The sequence below is a fragment of the Octopus sinensis genome, linkage group LG9 (genome assembly GCF_006345805.1).
Source record: "Octopus sinensis linkage group LG9, ASM634580v1, whole genome shotgun sequence".
NCBI lineage: Eukaryota > Metazoa > Mollusca > Cephalopoda > Octopoda > Octopodidae > Octopus > Octopus sinensis.
In genome coordinates, this window is record NC_043005.1 from 79,242,098 (window position 1) to 79,247,907 (window position 5,810).

Genomic DNA, 5,810 nt, shown 5'->3' on the forward strand with positions numbered 1-5,810 from the left:
ATGCCTAATGCACCTACTATGATAGGAATTGTTTCTGTTTTCAGATTCCACATTCTAGTTACCTCTATTTCCAGGTTTTTGTATTTTGAGAGTTTCTCCATTTCTTTTAGAGACACGTTGTCATCTGCCGGTATTGATACATCAATTAGAAAGCATTTTTTTCTTCATGATCTCTGACAACTATATCTGGTCTGTTGGCCTTAATTTCTCTATCTGTGTGTATCGGCATATCCCAGAGTATGGTTGCTTTCTCGTTTTCTGAGACCTTTTCTGGTGTGTGCCTATACCATCTTTTTTCTGTTGTTATTCCATAATGTTGGCATAGCTTCCAATGTATGTAGGTTCCAACTCTGTCATGTCTGTGAATATATTCCTTCTTAGCCAGGACTGGGCAGCTAGAGATAACATGATTTATTGTTTCTTTTCCATCTCCACATATTCTGCAGTTACTTGTAATATTTCTTTTCATTACATGTTTTTGGTAATTTCTGGTGGGGAGGCTTTGGTCTTGTGCTGCAATTAAAATCCTTCTCTTTCTGCTTTGAGTCCTGAGCTTCTCAACCATTGCTGGGATTTTTCTTTGTCTATTTCTTTTGCGTTTAGTTTAGTCCAGTATTTACCATGAAGGGGCTTTTCTTGCCATCGTTTTATCATGGTTCGTTGCTGTTCTATTTTTAGTTTGGATTTCATTTGTTTTATAGCTTTTGTTGTTTCTTCATCTTCTTCTTCTTCTTCTTCATGTTTATTAGGTGGTATGATTTCTTGTTTGTATTTGTCAGCTTCCTTAAATACTGGGAACTGTTTTTTGTTTTGCTCGTGTTTTGCCGCTATTTGTATCAGTTTTCCTTCCTTATTATTTGTATCAGTTTTCCTTCCTTATTATTATTATTATTATTATTATATTATTATAATTATTATTATTATTATTATTCTTATTATTATTATTATTATTATTATATTATTATTATCATTATTATTAAGGAAAAGCATTATTGTCCTCAATGGTTACATTGAGCCAGCCAGGAGCTGCACCTATCGTGTTTGCAGAGTGCAAGGCAACAGCATCAGCTTTCAGAGGAGAAGCCCAGCTAGTTTACAAGTTGTAATTAGAAAAATCACATAAAGATTTCGTGCTTCGAAGTGCAAGTAAATAATTGGATTTTAAAAAATGTTAGAATAGTTGAAAATGGAGAGAAAGAACAAATGAAGGACCTAGATAATTCAATTTCCAGAAATATTGTAAATCTACTTCAATGAATGCCCCAATACCCCAATATATTTCCGCGTTTATATTAACATCAGCTAAGGGAAACGACGACAAGCGATGTATGTGTCCCTCCTAATAATCCAGCCTGGTCGTCTTCTGATAACGAGCTCTGAATGGAGAACTAATGGGAATCGCAAGCTGTAGGAAATTTCTATGGACAAGTTACGGGTTACGGCAGGAAACCCCGTGAAATGTTAGATGTGTGCCCTTCATGCCGAGAGAAATATAAAAGCTATAATTCTTGGTCATAATTATCTCTTTCTGTAATAGTATATGTCTATATTTGTGTCTTTACGTATAGTTCTTTTTAGGTGCAAGCATTTCTGTACGCACAATATTCTGTGTGTTTTTGAGTGAGCGTGTGCGACTATTCAATAATTTTGCATATATACAAACATATACAAGCGCACGCGCACACACACACACACATAATTTTTTTAAATGCACTGAGAAGCAAAACTAGTTAGTACAAGTTAAGGGCGTGGTATATCGATTCTACCCACAAACCCCTCTCAGTCGAGGACGGAGCATGCTCAAAACTCTCGCTTATTGAGTGCAATATATAGAAGAAGATCCTTAAAATCGTAAACGGTTGGTATTTATGCATTATAAAATGTACGTGTGTTTCGTTAACCAGCAGAACATCAATTATATCAGTATAAGTCCCAGTTACATAAGCAAACGCCGGCGGCCCCGTTCATCGGCGTTATTCCATAGAAAGCATTGCATAGAAAACAAGGCATGGGTCATTGTGAATCTTTACTTTTCATCATCCAATTACTCTTCTCTCTCATGCTCTCTTCCCCTTTCAAATCCCACTCCGTTTATTCTATTATCGTATGAATGTAAATGTTCTTATTTACCTGTTGGTGTCTATGAAGGCCCCCATTTTTTTCTGTTGTATTTTTGCCGTGTAATAATGAACAAAAGGGGCCAGGGTAATTTCTTCGTATTTTTTTCTGGGTCTTATGTAATACGTACACATTCTATAAGGCATTAATGCCGAATACATATTTCTGTGCTCCTGTCTACCTATTATCCATCTAAATATATAAGGAAAGAAATTGTATTTCATATTCGAGGCTCTGATGAAGCTACAAGGTTTTATGCAAGAGCTACTTTCTAAGTCTACTGCAAATTATAACAGAAACAGCTGTAAGCTAATAAAGTTCCTAAGATGATCGCTTAATCATTTCTCATCTCATTTTCTTATATATGCATGTACTAGCTCGTCGGGCTCAGGACACTGAATGATATGTATGTATGTATGTATGTATGTATGTATGTATGTATGTATATATGTATCTATCTATCTATATATCTCTCTAACTCTCTCGCTATCTATTATATATATATATATATCATTGTATGGAAGTATAAACAAAAAGAATGAGACCTCAATATATCAAATATAGAGGCTACTTTAATTATTACAATAACAGAATATACAGTAAATTGTAGTAAAATGGTACTCCGAGTTTCAGAAGATATATATATATATATGTGTAGGTCGGTGTGGGTGTATATACTATATATATATATATATATATATATATATATATATATATATATATATATATACATAGCCATACATAATCCTACACACACAGATACCTTTCTTATGTCTTGATATTTCACGCATTGGTTGTTTACTCTCCAACCATTACTTTGCATATTCTAAGCATGATACTTTGTTACGGATAACATCGCTAACGGTCTATATCAGCTGTTTCGATCCTGGGCTTTGCGGAGCCTGATGGTCTGCAAAGTTAGTACTGGACACACACACACACACGCACACACACACACACACACGCACACACACACACACACACACACACCACACACACACACACACACACACACATATATATATATATATATATATATATATATATATATATACATACATATACATACATACATACATACATACATATATATATATATATATATTATATATATATATATATATATATATAATAATATATATAATATATATGTATATTAACGGCGGTGCATCAGAATGGCCGAAGCTCTGAGCGGAAATTAGAGAGAAAAAGTGTGTATATATATATATATATATATATATATATATTATATATAAGGATGGATATATTAAAAGGGGGCTGTGGGAAATAGAAAGGTTGGTAACCACTGTTGGGAACCACTGTAAAAAGATTGGGAATGACTGGTCTTCATATGATTATATATATGGTCAGATATATATATATATGTGTGTGTGTATTTATGAGTTTGTACGTATATTGGTCCTTGTACAGCTTATACGGATGTAGCATATTTATTTACCTATGAATTCATATGCCCTTTAGTAATCTTATTATTTCTGGAATATAGAATTCTGTATCTTAGAAATATGTTCAATTAAGATCCTAATTATCTCATCACTGCTAAAGTTAAGTTATTACATTGGAATAACTACTGCTAACAGCCTTTTCTCTGTTCTCTGATGTAATTACTCTTTGAAACGTTTCATGAATATTCATCAGTTATTAACTTTGCATACAAATATCTTCGACCTGTTTATTACGCCAGAAAATGTAAGTTTAATCGAGGAGTTTCAGTTTCTAATCTCGCAAGTTATTTTAATAGAATAATTCCGGATTACAGATGTGCATGGAAAAACCTTTGTTGTTAGTTATAAAAAGGAAATTCAACGAAATCTTATTTCTTTATTGCCTACAAGGGGCTAAACCTAGAGGGGATAAACAAGGAAAAACACAGGGATTAAGTCGACTATATCAACCCCAGTGTGTAACTGGTACTTAATTTATCGATCCCGAAAGGATGAAAGGCAAAGTCTACCTCAACGGAATTTGAACTCAGAAGGTAATGGCCGACGAAATACGGATATGCATTTCGCCCAGCGTGCTAACGTTTCTGCCAGCTCACCGCCCTAATGCAACGAAATCTTATTGCCAAAAACGTTCATCCACGGAATTTCTTTTTCTACACCTTTCACAGTTTTTGTTTATTTTAAAAATGAATACACTTTTACTCTGCCTATTTCTGAACCTCCTTCTCTTTCTTTCCTTTTTCTTTCTTCCTTTCTCTCTCCCCCTCTCTCCCGTCTCTTCCATAATCTCTCTCTTTACATAAGCAAGAGCAAGCGGAAACAAAAAATCCCTTTATTTTTTTCTGAGCGAAAAAAGGGAGACAAGTTTAAACACTAAGTGATTTATTCATTCAATGTTATAGCTAGAGGTTCGATCTTTGGGCAAACCCAGTATTTTCTACTTCTACAAATTGCCCCATCATTCGAGTAGGGTGAGCACAATGCTGCGAAAAAGTTTCAGATGCCAACGTAGCAAACATGCTGAATCATTGAGTGGTTTAGTTATTGCCCTGAATGGCTTAACTGTCCCACAAGTATTTTTTCCTGGGCTTGCTAGATTTATTCGTCCCGGCCTTTCACTTTTCTAAGACTTTGTTTTCCCCCAATCAATTCAGTATTACAATTTTTCATACTGTCATTAACTGCGTTCTCCATATTTTTTATCGAAACATGCTCATTATTTTCCTTATCCAACTGTGTGGTAACATAACCCTGCTATATTCATTCATGTCGATTTGCGTCTACAATTGTTAATTATCCTTTTATCAACTAACTAGCAGCATAGCCCGACATTGCCCGGGTATGTAAGAGCCCCTAGTAGGCAACGACTAATCCCAATCTAGTCCTTTCCCTCTAGGGAACGAAGGCGCATGTGTAGGTTGCAATGTCTTCTCTTCACTCGAATACTTCTGTGTATACGATGTTCCTAGCTGTCCTTTTGGGCGATAAAAAGGTCGAGTTGTGTCCCCTAGACAGAAAATGTGTTGCATATAAAAAGCTTAGATTTTCGACCCCATGTCGAATTTATAGATTTTTTTCAGAACTGGGGAAACTTTTCAAAATTTTAGACGCGTTAGTTTTGAACTATGACATTGGGCTATGTGTGTGTCAAGTTTCATCAGAATCGGTCGAAAGCCATGGTCAGGGTGAGGGTACAACCTGACAGACACACAGACAGACAAACTGCCGTTTATATATATAGAGATAAGAGGCCTTTTCTTGCTCTGCTACGTGCTTGATCAAGCTGGAGTGCTTGCTCTTCCAATTTCATTGGAAAGGATGTGTTCCGCCCGTCTGACGGTCCATCTGCTGTCAACAGCTGCTGAGGGGAGGATTGGCATGTGGGAGCTGATGATGTGCGGAAACACACTGAGGCTGCGGCATCTCCAGCGTTGTCTCAACGGTGAGGGGGTGTGGTCGCTGTTTGTCAGACAGGATTTTCCGCAGCTCGTCTCATTGACGGAGCTACAGTCCTGGATCAAGAATACACCAAGAAAGTGCAGTTGGCACTTAGAGTATCGTTAAGCGCTCACAACTTTCTGTTACTCGGGAAAGCGGTCAGTAGAAGTTCCCCTATGGAGTTCTACAGGGGATTAGTGACGGGCAAGAACGACGACGTTCTTGGAGAAATTTTGTGCGCGTTGAATGGATCAATTAGCTGGTCTTTTTCGGAGGATATACATGCCG